Here is a 20,566-nt window from a genome sequence, read left to right as displayed (position 1 = left end):
ATTTTCACAGGTACCTCTAACCCTGTGTTTGCAAGTTTTTTTGACCGACGTGACCAATTTGAATAATGCATTATTATTTAGAACGTCACGCTTCTTCAACAATACGGTAATTTTGATAATAAATTACCTGCCAAAATACGCATTTCTAAATTTAAAATTCAAGAAACGTATTTTCAATTTATCAATTTTAAAATAATGAGGCCTATTTTCAAATCACCGGAAGTCAATTACTTCCCAAAGCCCAACCCTAGCGATTAAAAAATCACTCGCCATAGACAAACGAGCGAATTAACGAAATTGCCGCCAAAATTATTCATCCAATTAAAATGCACCGCGTCATCCTAACCTCTTACACATTCGATTGTTCCAAAATTGAATTTTAATTACCGATTCTTTACTCACAATGGCGTCTTCAAAAAATTGAAGAATTTTCGGTGAAAATGGGTTCGATTGAAAAGGCCCGAAGAGTAATTATCTCAAGTATCTGTTCAGTTTAAATTAAGTGAAAAAACTTGAGTTTTCGCGGAGGTTAAAGGGGAGGGAATAATGGATTTGGAATTGGACACCTGGGTCGATTAATTCGTGATTTTTATATTCGTCTCAGGTAGAATATGATACCAAAAGCTATTAAAAGCATTTTTCTACATTATATGATGAATTCGTCCTGTTTTGTTGAAATGCATCTTATTTTTAGACATCCAAACGAAAACAAAACGTAGTCTCAATTAAACTATCAACTTAGCGCCAGATTAATCGATCAGCCAGTTCCGTTCAAATAAAAACCAAAAACAAATTAAACGTTTGGCCATCGAACACATACGCGAAGCAAACTGGTTGCCCGTACTATACCGTTAGCTGGCAACATTTTGATGCCTATAATAACATAATGGTGCACTTAGGTCTAACCTGCTTCGTCGATCTAAAACGGCCTATATTGTTTCAAAAACGCGGGTGATGGGACGTTTTGGAATTGAAGGAATATAGAAGTGAGCGCTTATTTTAACTGTTTACACGGCCACGAAATTTGCTAAATCGGGTAAAGGTTTTTGTCAATAATTGACAGTAATGTTGCTTGAGCTTTATGAGACAATTTTATATTAATGTTAGTTTTGTAACTGAAAATAATTTTAAGTTAAAAAAAAATACAATAGGTTTACACACCACGTTTTTGTTTTGACGTGTGAAACAAATTTATACAATATAATAATCGTATTTACTACGTCAAAACAATCACTAATAGCCCCTATTGTTTACTGTCATAATTAAATCATAAAAATAAAAGCCCCATTCTTTCTTAATTATTAAAGAAACGGCTTTGGATGAATGAAAGAACACTTAAGTAGCAAGTTGCGAAAAAAACAAAAGGACGCCACAGGGATTTAAAAACAGAAAGAGCGAGTTTTCGTGTTGTTTGTGGTATTCCATTTTTGAATTCGAATTCGCGTAGTGTCGCGGCCTTTGTTTCTTTTTCGTTTTTGTTTCTAGTCAGTAATTTAGTAACTTTAGCAACAACGCAACTCTTCGAGCTTTCTTTTTATTTTAAACTTTATTAATAAGTAGCAAAGTCGCTTTTGTAACTGCACTATCTTTGAAGCGAGATAAAGGAAGTTATCTGCCGTAATGTGTTTATAATTACTTTTGCTTTAAACGATTTTTATTAAAAAATACGCTCTGCATCTGTTGTGTTCAGATGTTACCGAAAATCTCGGTAAAAAATCGGTAAAGTTATTGATGATCGAGTTCCGGTTTTTTGCTTGAGAGACTTTATGGCCGGATTGGTACCACCTGTTTTCTACCGGTTTTTGGTTTAATTTTGTATGTTTTATTACCGTGTAATTATAGGTATTATGATTTTGATAGTATTAATTGGTAGAGTCCGTCTAAGCTAAGTTTACACGGACTTAGAACAAAGTTCGGACCAATCATCATTATAAAAATGATATTTTCACAGTGGTCACACATAGTAACATTTTTGGGCACAATTTTTTTTTTTTAAATTAGAATTCGAATGAATAGATGAATTAAATGCTAATGTGTATTTTCATTCATGTACATACTGCTGTTACATTAAATCAGAACAATATATGGACCCTGAACAGGGTGTAATGATTAATAATATGTGATCTAATCAATACATATTTGGTCCAGCATATTTCGTTGGCCGTCCAAAGAGGTAATGCCAGCAGCGTGCTAGGCACATTTACCCGGGTACCTGTCGACCCTAGTATATAATATTGTTAATTTTTGAGATTTAGTTTTTATGTTTGTTAACTACTATACAAAAGCACATGTAAATAATTTTTTAAGTCTTCAATGTAATAAAAAATTCAATCAATAAACATAAGTAAAATAACTTAAAAAATAAACGTAGATAACTAAGAATATAATGGATGCGTAGAATCCACCCAAGATAAACATCCTTATTATTATTACTTCAAAGACTATTTCGCTTTGGTTCATTATAAACGTGAGACGAAACAATAATGGACTTAATAAAGAAATGAAACGCAAATGTTTTTCTCAAGCATGCCATTTAAAAGCAGGAAACCTGTTTTTCACCGCCATATTGTTTCTCTAGTCTATGGCTAATTGTGATGTAAAGCGCCATCTTTGTTTTACAAATGGCGACCTCGATTTGTAATGCGGCTTGTCTATGGGTTTTTGTTGGGAAAAAGTTTATTGTGTTGCAATTAGCGATGGGTAGAGAAAACACACATGTATGATGATGATATTTATTGTTATATTTCCGATATTTATTTAGCAGGTATTCAGGTTTCTCAAGGGTTGGCAAAGCAAAATGACTCCTCCGATGTTGCTTATTTTATTTATTTATTTATTTAAAACTATATTGCACAAAAGAAAAACTTAATGTATAAAAGGCAAACTATAAAGAAAAAAAAAGGTATTTTCATCGGCGAAGATAATCGCTTCCCATTAGGCGGCTCATCTGCTCATTTGTTGACTATCAGATTAAAAATAGTTATTCAAGAAATATTAAAGTTATATTAAGAATTTTATTTTGTCTTGTGAATAATATATAATTTCTCTCTGTGGTTATATTGCAAAGTAACATACGGGTTGTTAATTCTGTTAATTACATTTAATTCTAAGTACAAGAGGGAAATAACTATTTACCACGTACACAAATCACTCATAAATGTCATTGAAAGTACATGTCAACGGCGTGTTTGGGGTCAAATGTACACCTACCACAGTTTTTTTCGAATAAAATAAAAATGTGATTGCCAAAAAACAGAATAAATAGGTTAACAGCCTTAAAAGGTAAAATCCTTTCATGACTAACGCTATACGAAAGAAAATTACGTTAAATAAGTAACGTTAATCATGGCATAATTTTAGTACCTACAACAGAAAGTCATTCAATTACCATTATCAAGAAACTAATTACATACATCAAGATTTAACAATCAAAACTTAAGAACAACCCTTCCTCTGCACAAAAACTTAACCCTAAAATGCCATATGGTAACAATGGAAGTAAAAACAAAAAAGGTTACAATTAATATCGGTAATTAATAATTCTTTGTAAAAGTAATAAAAGCTAATTGGTGAGACGTTTTGTTTCTTTTGACGCATCGTCGCGTTCTTTCGCTTTGTTTTTTCTTTGATTAGCTTTTTTCTTCACACTTCGTTCGAATTAATTTAATTAAAGTTGAGTAATTTCTTTTACTAACGGAATTTGTGAGAAGTGGATTATTGAACTTACTGTAACAACTGAATTTTATTTAATCTTGATGATTTGGTGAAACAAGCGTACGGTAGTAAAACAACACCGTGGTGTATGGAATAGAAATCCCACAAGTGTAAAATATCGGACCGGCCAAGATACTCAAAATTATGTGAACAAGCACTTTAAAGTCATGATAATACTGGCTCTGTTCAGATATTAGTGAATATATCAGCCGCTCCGATACATCAGTGCCGTCTATATTGGAAATCGGTTCATTCATAGTGTGAAAAGTATAGGCACATAGTACTGCTGTCCGCCGTATGGATATCGCTCAAAAAAAACCCTCGTGTGATAGGACCTACTTATTATGAACGACTTTCAGCCAATGTAAACTGTGTGATCAGACATTCAAACGCCGATTGAGAGATTGTTTGTTGGATAGAATAGACCGTTGTATTCTGGCAGTGAATTTATGAACGATGTATAGATTTTGATGATCCTCTACAGGAGATACTATCTTGACATTATTTCAAAATCCCTAGTACCCTGTAATTATTTAATTATTGAATTGATATTTTATTGATTATGTTTTTATTACAAGCTTTTATTTAACTTCACGTGTATGTATCTTTGTTGCTTGCTTTGTATGTATGTCCTGGAATCTTGCAAGTTAAATTTGACCCTGTTCCCGGTTTCCGATTAAGCTGAAAATTTGCATACATATGTAAGTCGGGTGACAATGCAATATTATGGTACCATCAAGCTGATCTGATGATGGAGACAGGAGGGAGCCATAGGAACTCTGTGATAAAACAACGGAACCTAATTTTGTTTGGGGTTTTTAGAATTGTCTCGATGAGTATTAGTTGCCTGTGGAAAAAAAAGTACAGTCAGCGATAAAAGCTTGTACCAAACAGTATTTTGCCAAAAATTTATTGTATATCTGTTTTGACGATCATAATAAGAATTCTTGTAGATTGACATACCTGCAATTTATAATGTAATCTGTATTATGAAATAAATAAATCAAATCTAATCTAATAATATTTGTTGCTCATTAAGAATTTTTAAACTAAAATCTATAAAATATTAATGTGACCTTAGGTACAGCTTTTTTAGTACGGAGTTTATCAAATTAAAAAGCATATAAATATAAGTATAATAGAAAATATATCACGTTCCATATTCCGCACAGTGGTCCCACTCTTAATTTATTCCAGACAAATATAATAAGACTATTAAGGAGAAAGCGCAGTAAGCCCAGTTTAATAAGCAATCGCCTAAAAAAGAAAATGTCCTCCCCAATATAATTTCCTAATCGCTGGGCCGAACGTCCTGTTCCGCAAAAAACTCAAACACGACCTTCGGAGCGTCTTGTCAGAAATAGAACTGTGTGGATATACCTTTTTAAAGAGATTTTTTATTTTTTTTATAACTTGGCCTATTTTATATTTGGCCCGAGTAAGCGAAAGATTCTATAATTTATAAGTTAGAATCTCAAGCGTAGCGAGGGACTCAAAAACACGAGATGTAAAATAACTTTTTTTTACAAGATATAAATATAATCGTTTGAGACCACATTTATTTACATTCATGAATGAAAGGAATCATTATTATGACGAAAGCTTGTCTCACTCCCTGGAGTGAGGAAAGTTGCACTTTCCTCACTCCCCGGAGATACATGGTGACAGTGCAATATTATGGTACCATTGAGCTGAGCTGATGATAGAGACAGGAGGTGGCATAGGAGCTTTGTGATGAAACAACGCACCTAATTGTATTTGGGGTTCTTAACTAGAATTGTCTCGATGAATATTGGTTGCCTGTGGTAAGAAAAATACAGTCAGTGATAAAAGCTTGTAACAAAACTTAAATTTTTGCCAAAAACTTTTTTATTGTTATAGGATTAAAATAAGTAGACTGCTGAGTCATGCATTTCAAATGAAACACGATCAAATACGATCTAAAACTGCCATTGTATACAATGAACCATCACGAAAACCTCATTTCGGATTTTTTATTCAAACCGGCGTATCCACACTTTGCCAGGACATGATGTCAATATTTACCCAGGGAAAAGAAGGCGGCAAAAAATAAATTAGGCAAAAGCTCATTTTGCCCTAAAATCGTCACGACATCTGCGGCCCGGAGCGAGGGAGGGTGATTTCTTTCCCATTACTATTTGAGTGGATGTGGGACGCCGAAATGCAAAATGGCGGATTGGGGTTCCGATTTTTGGTGATTTATATACGGAGTTTTAGAAAAAGTATGTATTAGAATCTTAAATGAACCACTTTTAATCGGCATTAAGATTTTAGTCATCGGATTATGCTTAGTACAATGGATTGCATATTCTCTAGATGATATATACTATATCTTAAGCCTCTTTTTGGCAAATGACGAACGAAGACGTGACGAAGGTAATAATGGTATGAGTAAAAATATTTATTTGTGCAATCAAAGTTGTAGATCATAATATAAGTAACTTATAATAAGACAAAGAAAGACAACTATGGCTTGCCCTTGGGTTGTTTTTTCTTATAATTTAATAAAGGGGAGATGATTGAAAGAAGTCCGTTTATATTTCTTATAAAGCAAGGGTTGACCTTTAGTTTACTTTAAATTTAGAATTGTAACCATCGTTTAACTTTGTTAAAATATTTTTGCGTTTTGAAATAAATCTTAGAAACTTGACGAATATTGCAGCTTTTGTATCCTTAGTCCTTATGACACTTTTCTTATATTTGATGATATTAACAAAAAGTTGATTTAGATCAGAATCTTATTTATTATTCAAAGTAGCTTTCACTACCTGTATTTATCTTAACAATCAACTTTTCAGCAGATATTTTTAATATAATCATAACACAATCCAACCTTTCAAACGTTGCAAGTTTTTTACTTCTTCACAAAGTTCAGGTTTTCTTTAGTGAAATTGTACTTATATTTCATTCATTAAAATTACAATGAGTATTGTTCAATGGAATTTGTTGTAGTATTTGCTGTTGTTGGTGAACAAATTGTATTTTCGAGTGGGCGGGATGATGACGATGGTGAAGATGAATGAATGTGTATTTAATGTATGTATAGAGTAAGTATACGTACAATAATTTTGACAACAATATCATCGTTATTATTAATTTAGTAGCATCAAGTCTAAGTATAGCAGTCAGTAAGTATGTCATCATAGCGGACATGGAAGAGAACAATTTCACACCTGAGGATTCCGAAGACCGGGCAAAGAGGAGAAGATAAATAGGAAAGCGGACACTGGCCCTAGGCCGAGAAAACGCATTAATCTTTGATATACTTGTACATATTTTGATTTCTAGAGCAATTTTCGACAAACCTTTATATTAGTAATCAAATTTACTTTGCTCATAGATAATAACTTCATCTAAAAACTTTTTTACTTACTCAAACATTTTACACGGCTTTTGTGGCACTTTCGGAAATAAATAAACCTACCAAATAGTTTTGATAGTAATTTTCTCTGAAACAGTATTATATTTCATTGTCTTAATCAGAAAAAACGGTGCGAAGAATACACATAAAACAGAATATTTAAAGAGTATACAACACTCGAAGTTAGAAACGAAAATATAAACAAAAAAGGCGAAGTGAAGGAGCCCGGCGCTAATTTCGACGCAAACATTGGAAAAATCAAATAAAACCCGATCGCACGGAACAACCTTTTTTCCATCTCGTTCTGTAAATAAATATACTTCACTTTGGGCTTCAGGTGTTTTGATACTTTTCGATAAGATACACAAGTTACAAGGAGCATTCCATGGTATGTCCTGTACAATCGTATTTTATTTGGTATTGATTATTTGAGAATTTTAAGTCGATGATGATTTTTCTTAGCATTTTTTTATTCCTTGTCACAGAAAAATAAACTCTTACTATACCTGCAACTCTTCGTGAAATTCGCGCTTGTATTTGTACTAGACAATGGTAGGCTGGAATGTGTGAATGTTGGTTTCAAAAGTAATAGTTAGGTTTCAAAAGTAAAAGTAAGCGTCTTTCAATAAAAAGACAGATTGAATAAAAAAAGAGATTATTTAATTTTTTTAAAAGCTAGAAAAACGAAGAATTGAGTTCTAATTAGTAATAATTGTTTATTAATAACAAAAATATATAATGATGCGATTTTATAAGTTAAAATTGCCAAAAAATATCAACAAGAAATTCATGTTTGTATCATATATTATTTTAATAGCTTTTGTGATCACGGGACTGATCTTTCATCATTCAAAATTTATGCCATAGTAAAAGTCTATCTAAAGTAACACATGTACAACGATGCGCCAAAACTACAAGGTTATTCAATAAATATTTTATATTGCTACAGTCTTAGTTACACTTTGTAAACTTCCTTCTTCAAATACAATGATTCATTCCAACATGGAATATTTAACATTCAATATTCAACGTGAAAAGGATTGCTATTGTTAGTATATCGTTTCTAAAGGCCTAAACAAGTTTTAATGGAATACATACGAGTATATGCATTTTATACCTATCACTTAGAATATGCAAATACCGTATCATCCTTTACTACAAGTATATTTTATTATGTTTGTACTCTATTTTTTTTAAGCTTATAAACATTTTTTTTATACAGATAACAATTATAACTGTATTTATAGAACGACCAAAAATATTGATAAAGTATCAAGAACCTTGTGCCAAGTACTATCTGCCCTCTTTTCTGGAGGGTGGGACAAAGACGTGATGGAAAATGAAAAAAAAAGCGACAGAAAAAGATAACAGATTCCCTCTCAGTTAGTCCAATGATGGAAATTACGCCTATTTCGTATTGGCCGCCGTTTGCTTTGTTTTTTCTTCAATTCGTTTTACGTGTTTCCAATTTGAAGGTGAATTTATACTTGAATGGTTTCATTTTACCTTTTGTATTAGTATGAAATCATTTTTAATAAGTATTGATAGTTAAGTTTGAAATGTGTGTTGACTATTTAAGTTGTGAATATAGAATTCAGTACAAAAAATACGCGCTTGGGTCAAATTTCTTTTCATTTTCTTGTTTCTGACTATGTATGTCTGTCTAGCTGTAGATTATATTCAACATGAGAGAAATCTAAAACTAAATTTCATCTCGTACAAAGGGCTCCACTCGGTCACATTTTTTGGTCACAAAAACAAGACAACAGACAAGAGAGTAAAGATTTTTGAACCGTTTAACCTTTCACATGTGGGTGGTCAAAAATCGTGGACGTTCACGAAAAAGGCAAAAAGATAAATAAAAATCGGTTAGGATACTTATCATACACTGACAAGAGGTCCAGTACACGTAGATATAGTTTATTTATGATTATAACATAACTTATATGGTTATAATGTTAGTCAAACTTAATAGGCTTCTAACATTTTTTTTAAACCAAATCTTATTTGTGACATTCATTCCACAAAACAGGTAAAAAAACAAGAATTTATACATATAAGTCATATATATATATATATTTATTCGTGCCATCATGACTAGCGAAACATCTTTTAATATTATATTCATACCTACCAACTTACAAACGTTATATCGTCGACGTCCAAAAGTTTACACGTTTTAGATCTTATTCCTTTAAAATAAGGCGAAATAAGAATACATATTTTTGATTTAGAGTGCACATAGGGCTCCAATCCCCAGTGGGCTAAAGATTTTTCACCCGGACAAATTTTTCCATTATAACATTTCCAAAAAATGATAAGATGGATTACGTGCTCCCAGAGGTGCGGGGGACTTATCCCTTTCTCGTGGTTTCTGAATTTTAATATTGTGATTGGTAGTCATGATTTTAAGATGGTGGTGTTTTTATACCTACGAGTATTATCAGAGTAGCTGTAAAATATTTTAAAATTCGTAACATAATGAGTTATTGTATGCTACGGTGATGTTTAGGTGTATTATTATTTTTGGATACTTATATATATACTTGTATACATATATCTACTACTATATGGCAGATAATGTGTTAAGGCATTAAGTTCGCCATTTGTGTAGTACACACATACAACACACATTTAACACATTCTCTACCAGTCAACTAATATACTCACTTTTCCACATAAGTTTATTTTTTAGTTTATTTTTATTTTTTATACGTTTAAGGCTTTTTATTTACCCATCTCGATACACAATAACTTATACATGTAATAAAATAAAATAAAATAAATAAATCATTTATTCCGTAAAAAACCCTGCTTTTATAATTCTTTTCTTCCGCCATACTGCAAGACAGTTTGTTGGCAGTTGGTTAACTTGTACATTGAATATTTGTAGTACTTTCAAACCATAGTCGCCACAAATATCATAAAACGTTATCTAACAAACACAAACATTTTTTTGTACACAATACTATTAATAACAAAGCCTAATTACCAAATAAAAGTAACTAACCACAAACAAAACCTTTTGCCGATTCAATGCATTAGTTAGGTACCTATATTTAAAGGAAATGCATTTCACGCGACCGCAACAGCGCGGTTGCAACATAGAGAATTTATAATATTGCATGTTTCCTACATTTTAATATTTGCTAAAATATAGATTTTCCGCTTACCGTATCGCGTATGAACACTAGCTTATTGTAACCATTTTGCGCGTTCATTTTGAAAAATGGACCAGTGTGCGGGCGTGGAAAGTAGAACTATATAATTTTATGTCACTTGAAATGACATTTAAAAAAATGTTTATTAGAGCAAGACAGAATGTTCCTAATTTTCAAGTTCTTTAATATTCTAAAACCTTTTTCTTGTTTTATTTACATATGTACTTTTTTCCTGGAAATTGATATCAATACAAATTTTCACTCGAATATCAAAACTCACTAGCAAACCAATCAATGATTTTCAAAACATTGTATCTCGGTACTAAATCTAAAGCAAAATATGATCTTTAATTTAAGTACTTAGTCATTAGTTGAGTGTTAATTGTTTACCGACAATATTCTGATCTTATTCAATTTTATTATAATATTTAACTTGTCAATATTCAACTATAATTCTAGGTATCCTAGGACCATTCTATTTGCTGGCTACCCCTCAGTTGATATACGTGAATTAGGTATGGCGGGGTCACGAGAGGTCAGCCGTCCCAATACCGCTAGCAGGCCTTATAAGGGACGACTAACAATCTATGTATATGTGTGTGAACATATGACAAAAGAGCATGTCAAAAACTTGAATTGTGTTGCAAAATAATAAAATAAAAAATGACTGAATATTCTGAGCCATTTTGTTAAAGGTAGGTATTTTGACAGATCAAATTGATCTAAACCGATGTACATGAAATGACTGATTTAAAAAACACATTTTACTTTACTTTAATTTTGTTATTAAAAATCAAGTCAATTTGATCATTGAAGGTAAAAATTGTCCCTGGCCAAGTATAGTCCAAGCAAGTAACGATTTTATAGATTTATATTTGTATATATTTGCATTTATGAGGCATACAAAGAAGAGATTCCTTTTAAAATTTTAATTTGAAATATATCAGATATTCGTCCCGTTTCTGTATTTCAATGTGAAATTGATTTTAGTAGGAAACCTGATTTAGGTCTTTTGTGCATTTAAGAAGGATATTATCGGTCTTCTTTCATTTATCAGTGGGTTACTATTATTAGTACACCTATGTATTTAGATGAGACCGACGAAGATAGTACTGATACACCTTGTGAAACGAAATTAGTTTTATAACTTCATAATTTTACTTACGGAAGTTTTTTATTTTACTTTATTTTATTTATTGGAGAAACAACTGAAGTATGCAACAGGATAATAGGTTAAGTACATTGTTAAATACATATATTTTGAGATGAACACTTACTTTCTTAAACGTTCTCACTAAAATATACTTAAAATAATAAGTTAGGACCATAGGCAAGCATTCGAAGTGAAGTGTAGCATTTTACTTACTTGAGAATTATATTTAAGTAAATTTCTGTAATATTTGGTATTTTGTCCGTAACATACACTTTAATAGAACCACTGGGTTAAAACAGATACAGGTTATGAGTTTAAATTTAATCTTAGTTTTCTTCTAAATCTTTTGTCATAACATCTATTTATGATTTTCTTTTATCATGCCTATTGACTTTCTTATAATTATCAAATAATAAGATCAGTACCGTAAGTTTAAAATAACAAATTCTTTATTTACAATAACAATAAACATAATGGATATATATAGATGAAAGATGGATATATACCGTAAGTTTTATTTTTACTTTTCTTTTACTTTTTGCTTTACACGTGTTTGTGATTTATCTAAATTAACTTTATCATCATAATTATCATCAACCTGAATTTTTGGTTAAGTAGCTAATTATATGTCAACCTACATTATTTATATACCTTTTATGGTAACTTTCCTTAATCAATTTCAACTATTCGTCATTGTTTACAACAATGATTGCAATTGTATCTTTCTCTATTATTACTAACGGTTGATTTTGATTAACCAGGCTTTTTTTTAATTTGTCGTGTCTTTTCTGGTTTAGTTTTTTTTTTCCAACTTTTCTTCATGACTCGCATTGTTTCTATATGCCTAATCATCATGCATTCTTTTTATAATGCAATGATTCTGATTAACCAAGTTTCATGTCTAAATATTCTTGCCTTTTCTGGTAAATTTTCAGTGTGACTAGCATCGTTATTTCTATATAATTCTTATTTCATTCCTATCATGTGTCCGTGATTTATGTATGTTAAGTATATCATCATTATAATCATCTACCTGACCTTTTGGCCAACCAACTTTTAAGTAACGTTTGTTTTTATTTATATAGGTATCTATGGTAATTTTTCCTCTAAAACCTCAACTTTTCTCCGTGATTCGCGTTGTTTCTCTATAATCATCACGCATACGCGTCCGTTTTTCCGAGCGCAGTCATCGGGCAGCGTCGCAATGATTCTATTGATTTCCACTACCCACCCCCACCCGCGGGGTGGTCCAGTATATATGTATACGTGTAAATAAATGACGGAGGGGGGCCGAAAAGAGCAATTATGTTGAGGTAGGCTGAAAACTATGTAATTTATCTCGTATACGTTATTGATTTTGCGAATAATTATTATTCACTGAAACGTGACTTCATCAAGTATAACTAAGCTTGAAACCTCCGATGTTTCTAAGTTGTCTTTATGGTCGTGTGAAAGACTGGCTAGAGATAATCTTTTGGTTGCGCGATGTGTAAAAAGTGGCTGTGACATAATCGGACAGACAGACGGATGTGACGAATCTATAAGGGTTCCGTTTTTTGCCATTTGGCTACGGAACCCTAAAAATCGTGAAAGTATAAATCGGTGTATTTAATGCCCAACGCAAAAAGAGGGGTATGTTATGTTTGACGACAATGCCTGTCTGTCTGTGGAGTCATAGCTCTACAACGGATGAACCGATTTCAGTGCGTTTTTTTACGTAATAGGGAGTTTCTACTTTTACAGAATGATGTAAAGCATTTTCGGAAAAATAATGATTGTTTTTGCATATAGCGTAGGGGGTTTTAATTTTTTTTAATTTAACGACTTGTTTTTGCAAAAGTCGCTGGCGGCTTCCTTGCACGACGTATCAGTATTGCGGTACAGCGAGGAAATGCCGCCAACATCCTTGGTACAATGCCTCAAGGGCCTATTTTAGACTTAAGGTAGTTATAGTAATCCTCTGTATATATCCATTATGTATATTGTTATTGTAAATATTATTGTTAAAATCCAGTTCTAAGGTGTTATGGAAGAAGAAATGAAATCTGAAAAGGACACAGCTTTTAAAACGAAAGTTTTTACTACTGTGGACAAATCGTTGACAGCTTGAGTGCATATTAGTAGTTATTTTATCTCACAGGTTATTAGAAAGCCGGTTAAGCGTATGAGTATTGTAGATTCAATCAGAAAATGAGGCTTTATACTTAGTTATGTCCTTACGAAAGACGTCAACCTAAAAATACAGGTGGACCATTATGACGAAACTATAGGTTTGTTTCCTAAGTTATAAATTTGAAAAAGAGGAAAGTTTAAACGAACTATAAATCTGAGTAGCTCGTCGTAGTCTGAGTTCTGAATATCGAGTATAGATGTTTCGTATGATTATAAAAACGTAGATAATTAAAATTAGATTATGTCAACTAAATATTATTTGTAAAAAAACATCTGTTTAAACTGGCTGTAAAACCACATTTAAAAGAAAAGAAATTAATATCTTCAGCAAATGCTACTTTTTAAGACGGACAATCGAAACTTCTTCTTAATAAAAAAACTTTCTCCGTAAAAAGGGATAATTATTAAAATCTATCCTTGCCTTTGTTCCTTTCCGTGGATTTTTCACCTTGGACTTTTCATTATGATATAAAGTTTCGTCCGACTTTGAGCAAAGAGAAATTCTAGTCTCGCTTTTTAACAACCATTTTGAAGCTGACCCCCGAACCTGTACTAACTCCGTCTAATCAGGGATCAATATAAAGTGGTTTATCGCTTGGTTAGTGATATGAATGTATGGCCAGGTGCTCTTTTCTACTTCACTCAATATAAACATCGTATATGTATAGGATTTTAAAGGCACTTAAGACCATTAGAATAAAAGGCAGTTTTTCCATTGAATTTCTCGAATACTGGATAATTTTATGGACGTTATTGCTTTTCTTTAGATTCGTTTTAAATTATAAGATACTTTTTCGAGATAATTTATTCTTAAGCATAGTTTAAAAACGTAAAAGTTATAGAGATGCTAGCGTTTATTAGCTACGATAACTGCACAACATCAGGGCGTGCCGTGCGCTAGCTGACGTGGTATGAAATAAGTTTTTGGCAAAAAAATCATTTTTGGTACAAGTGATGTGAGAGTATATATACCTATATATATTAAATATAGGTTAATAAATTAACCTTATAATGGTTTTTTCCTAAAAATCCCCATTATTATCAAAGGAAAAATATACACCAATGTATTATATCCCGTTATGTCAAATTTAGATTTCCCCAATTTAATTTTTGTTATGAGTTAATCAACTACTTTTCTTCAAAGAAATATTGAAGATAACTTCAAATTACATATTTACCGACAAAAAGTTATTACCTAATGGTAGAATAGAAGAATAACTATGTGCTTCGAATTTGACGATCAAAGTAGCCTTGATCAAAGTAACTGTGTGGCCCATAGCGCCATCTAGTGTCAAACTTGCAGGCACGATTTTCTTAGACTAAGCTTAGTCTAGGAAATTATATTAAGCACGTTTTATTCATGAAGACGCCTGCCATGACACTTATTGTCATGATATAAAAGGTTAGATTTGACAAATTTGCGCATCATTGTGGATGACACGAACTATAGGTAATAATTATGTACTTATGTATAAACTTTGTGTCTTCTTCCTCGCGTTGTCCCGGCATTTTGCCGTGGCTTATGGGAGCCTAGGGTCCGCTTGGAAACTAATCCCGAGTATTGGCGTAGGCACCAGTTTTTACGAAAGCGACTGCCATCTGACCTTCCAACCCAGAGGGTAAACTAGGCCTTGTTGGGATTAGTCCGGTTTCCTCACGATGTTTTCCTTCACCGAAGTGGCTGGTAAATATCAAATGATATTTCGTACATAAGTTCCGAAAAACTCATTGGTACGAGCCGTGGTTTGAACCCGCGACCTCCGGATCGCAAGTCGCACGCCCTTACGGCTAGGCCACTAGCGCTTAAACAAATATATATGTATGTATATTTAATTATAGTATATTTATATAAGTTTATTACCGTTAGTATATAATATTTATCGCTATATTGCTTGTTTTAAGTTACTTATTCTATTTTTTTTTTGTTTAATGCTTGCACGTACTACTGTTTCTGTTTAGCCTGATGGTTGACTGGTAGAGAATGCCTTTAGGCATTAAGTTCGCCATTTGTACTTTATTTGTTATATTGTGCAATTAAGTTTAAATAAATAATAAATAAATAAATATATGTATGTATAAACTTTGTGTTACACTCAAAAATAAATCTAAACACAAAACTAAAAGTTTCTCAACAGAATCAAAGAAAGCATTACCCTAATGACAATAATGACATAAGAAACGAAACTTCAGCGAACGTTTTTACATAAATTACGACAAAAAGGCCTCTTTCTTTGTTTTTGTGTCTTTGTCCCATTGTCATGTAGAGTCGCGATAAAACAGAAGTTTTATGTGGGTGGATCAATTATATCTTGGCACTCGTTGCCATGGTTACGTCCCTAGGTCACTCTTTATTCAGATTTAAAGCATTCAAATGCCCCAAATCTACCTCTTTGTCTTAAATTCTTTTTTTAATTGGCTTTCTATTAACAAAGAGTATTTGATCGTAAAAAAGAGGTATATAGATTTAAAAAAAAAACGGGTTGCAGTCCGGGAGTGCCGGCAGAAGTGAAAACTTGAATATTAACGTTGTGCATTTTTGATATTTTGGAATGGTTAGGGAATAATTTTGCACGAATTGCTTTAATTATCAGTATAACAGTAATATCATTTATGTGGTATACAATATTCATTTATTGCGCTATCGTACACAAACATGACAATTTATATTACATTAAAAATGTTGAAGTGTTACACATGACAATTAAATGACATTGTAACAGTTTTTCGATCAGGTCACGTGTCCGTCTTACGAATTTTCAATCTGACGAATCTTACGGTCACGTGACCTGTCGCGAGTTTAACATTTTTTCCCCCATCACAAAAAGTGCACAGCGCCGCTAAAGAAGTTTTCACTTCATAAAACCTCGTTTTACTCGCGCACCGAAGGTTCCGTACAAACTTTGAATTATCTCGTATAACTATTCGCTATGTGACGCTATACGACTGTCACACACTCTAGCGTCCGCAAGTCTAGGGGAAAACGTTAATTCACTACATCTTATAAAACTACTCCAAAACTAAAAACTACTGATATTCTTTATTCGAAATGACGGTACCATAGACTAATGGCGGAAAATTATAGAGCGGCGAAACAAAATGGCCACGTGTTGAAGTTTTTCATGCGATTTCAGATCGCTTACATGGGGAATTGTCCGTTATTTGCCGAAGAGGGTGCATTTTAAATAACCTATACGAATTTATAAACCTTTCTAGAATTCACTGCAAATGAAAATTAAGATATTTAATTTTTTAAGTCGTATTGAAAAATCGATTTATGACTCTTTTCACTCCTAGTTAGTATGTAATATGTTCTTGGTTATAAAGTTTACGTTTTTAATGAAATTTAAACTGTTGAAACATTAAAAAATTCAATAAGTACCTTCTATTTTACTTGACCAACCTACATTGATGAAACACTAAATTGTTCACGTGTGCAACAAATAATTAACAAATTAGTACTTCCGGTTGAAAACAATACCGCCATCGCCGCAACATGAAATTAAAAAAGAAAAAAGTCATTATCACCGGCAGCCAATAATCATCGCTCGGAACGTATTTACCCTGCTTGCCTAGTGCAGGCGAATACACCGCTTCTGACTAGTGTTGTTGACACATATTATGTTAAGTCTAGTTTTTTTAGTAAAATAATTCATAAACCAAGTAAACTGAGTCCAGTTTTTTTTATACTACGTCGGTGGCAAACAAGCATACGGCCCGCCTGGTGGTAAGCAGTCTCCGTAGCCTATGTACGCCTGCAACTCCAGAGGAGTTACATGCGCGTTGCCGACTATAACCCCCCCCCCTCGTTGAGCTCTGGCAACCTTACTCACCGGCAGGAACACAACACTATGAGTAGGGTCTAGTGTTATTTGGCTGCTGTTTTCTGTAAGGTGGAGGTACTTCCCCAGTTGGGCTCTGCTCTAGATCTGGAATGACATCCACTGGCTGTGCCCTACCACACAAAGCGAGATGAGATTCACAATGCCCATACCTCTCTTAAAAGGTATGGGCATTGGGTTCTCTCTAGTTAAGTTTTTTGTTTAAAAAAAAGGACACATTATCGAAAATTGTAATAAGAGAGATAGACAGATATTTTTAGTGTGTTTTGCCTTCCGGAATCAAAAGATGAAATGAAAACATATTAAAACGTGTTCATTTAATGAACGAAACAGTCATTGACTTGCTTTTCATGGATGTATAGCTACCATTACGAAACGTCACAATCTGAATATGACAATATTCAGTATCGTTTTTAGGGTTCCGGACCCAAAGGGTAAAACGGGAGCCTATTACTAAGACGCCGCTGTCCGTCCGTCCGTCCGTCCGTCTGTCACCAGGCTGTATCTCATGAACCGTGATAGCTAGACAGTTGAAATTTTCACAGATGATGTATTTCTGTTGCCGCTTACAACAAATACTAAAAAGTACGGAACCCCCGGTGGGCGAATTGGAATCTCGCACTTATCCGGTTTTTTTAGTTTTTTTAAGTGAAAACTTTTGTAGCGGCGCTGTGCACTTTATGTGACGGGGAAAAATTTTTAAACTCGCGACCGGTCACGTGACCTGATCCAAAAACTCCATGATGGTTCTAGTAATGATGGTGGTGTAAGAGTCGTTGAAATTATGGATGGAAGTTGATTTTTCTGAGAGATAAACTTTTTAATGTTAAATGATTGTAATAGTTCTGAAGTGTTCAATCTTTAATGTAATATAAATTGTCATGTTTGTGTACGATAGCGCAATAAATGAATATTGTATTTTACCACATAAATGATAGTACTTTTATACTGATAATTAAAGCAATTCGTGCAAATTTATTCCCTAACCATTCCAAAATATCAAAAATTCACAACGTTCATATTCAAGTTTTCACTTTTGCCGGTACTCCCGGAGTGCAACCCCTTCTTTTTTTTTGTTTTTAAGTATATCAATTTATCATTGAAAATTCTATTTAGAGCGTGGTGAAAGGAACTCTCACAATCGATATCCTGTTAAAAAGACTCATATTGAGGCTTTAGAGAGTCACTGGCCTGCGTTGAAATATGAGAGCGCATCTTACATTGGTTCTTTAAGTGACCAAAGTTCTCGGTAAGCGTTGATAATCACAGCAATGGCTGTTTTAATTGCTGGCTGCCAACTTGTCTGCGACTTTGGAACGTGCGAAATACCGTGTAAAAAAAAGTATGAGTGTTCGATATTTGAATACTTAGTTTGGTTTAAATTTGGAACAGTTCAACCGTTTGTGTGAAGCCTTTCTGTTAGTTAAAAAGAGGTAAAATTTAACCCGAATAATGGTGTCTCTGTCTTTTAAGTGTCGAAAATATCTAGCATTATCAGCAGCAGAAATATATATGTGAAGAATTGTTCAAAATTATCTGAACAAATCATTATTGCCTCTAGAATAAGAACTTGTAAAGGCCATTTTGAAAATCTCGCTCACTTAGCTACTTCTGTTGCTTTTTTTTTATACTACGTCGGTGGCAAACAAGCATACGGTCCGCCTGATGGTAAGCAGTCTCCGTAGCCTATGTACGCCTGCAACTCCAGAGGAGTCACATGCGCGTTGCCGACCCTATCATACCCCCCATTGAGCTCTGGCAACCTTACTCACCTGCAGGAACACAACACTATGAGTAGGGTCTAGTGTTATTTGGCTGCGGTTTTCTGTAAGATGGAGGTACTTCCCCAGTTGGGCTCCGCTCTAGATCTGGAATGATATCCGCTGTGCTGTCATGTGCCCTACCACACAAAGCGAGATGACATTCACAATGCCCATACCTCTCTTTTGGACGTAGTTTAAGGACGTACCCGGGTCCCAATTTGCTGTACTAATATCAAAACGTATAAACATATCCTAACCTTACTTATAAAAAAACTATCTCCGGATCAATTTAATTAATGCATTGTTTGTAAATTCAAATCCCACCTAACAAACATTTAATATCATCACAAATCAAAACTACACGCAAGCCAAACTAACGAACGCTAAAAATTCCCACATAAAACAAATGGTTGAATTCATAATGTGCATACAAATAGAACGGGCGGCCGCCATTGGTTACTTGAACGTGGAAAAACACGTGAATTTTTTTTCTAAACCACGTAGAATGTACGTTGCGTCGCAAGGCGCGCTGCTATTGGCCGCCCGTTGCTCGGCCGCCGGTCATTGGACAATTTTTTCCCGCTTTTCACGTATACGCCGCTTTTTTTACTCGAATCGGTGGCCAATCGGGCGCTGTTTAGTTTTTAATTATAAAAGTTGCTCTAAGCGGCCAGTATTTTAGCTATCGAATGCAAGTTTAAATTTAGAATGTTGTCTGTTGCGTTTCGTTTTACGATGCCATCGTCCGTTATAGATGTTCAAATGTATAAAAGCATGCGTTTCCACGCAGTAGAATTATTGAAGGTTTGAGGATATAATTATGCGTTAGGTATACATGTAATGTGATATATTGAATGATTACATACAAGCTCTTAGTCTATGCCTCTATGGTTATAAAGCCTTAGTATTAAGAAAAATGACAAAGCGTGTTAACGTCGGTATTTTCATAATGATATCTAATTTGGTGTTCCTGAGATTCAGAGTAGGTACTTACATGAATCTTTCATGTTATAGGTATTTGAAATAGTGGTTTTCTTCGTTTGCCTATTTCCCTAATTAGTTAGTTATTGTTCAAACAAATATATAGTTATAATATTTACGTTAAGACCGTTTCAGGATCTTCATACTTAGAAACTTTGGTAATGTTTTAATCAAAATAAAGTACATATAAAATGATTTTGAACTTCGGACGCAGTTATTGTATAAAATAGTGTCATAAATTGCTTAAATTGTCTGATATAACTAACGATCAGCCTTTAAAAAGTCTTTAAAACAGTATTCCATATTCATAAGTCCATCATAAGCAAAAATATCTGACCTTTATTTTATTTATTTCTTTTATTATTCAAATTGATTATTAATAATTAAGAAACTAACATCAA

The 20,566-nt window shown here is 33.2% G+C and overlaps 1 protein-coding gene across 12 annotated transcripts in view; it reads right to left on the bottom strand.

Moving 5' to 3' along the window:
* The window catches only part of LOC133530737 (zinc finger protein 184-like), a 160,286-nt gene that overhangs the window by 19,595 nt on the left and 120,125 nt on the right, over nt 1-20,566 (bottom strand). The gene's annotated exons all lie outside the window — the stretch shown is intronic.

Source organism: Cydia pomonella, chromosome 23, assembly GCF_033807575.1.
Source record: "Cydia pomonella isolate Wapato2018A chromosome 23, ilCydPomo1, whole genome shotgun sequence".
Classification (NCBI taxonomy): domain Eukaryota; kingdom Metazoa; phylum Arthropoda; class Insecta; order Lepidoptera; family Tortricidae; genus Cydia; species Cydia pomonella.
Note: the sequence above shows the minus strand (reverse complement) of the source record. Positions and strands in the feature narration are given on the sequence as shown.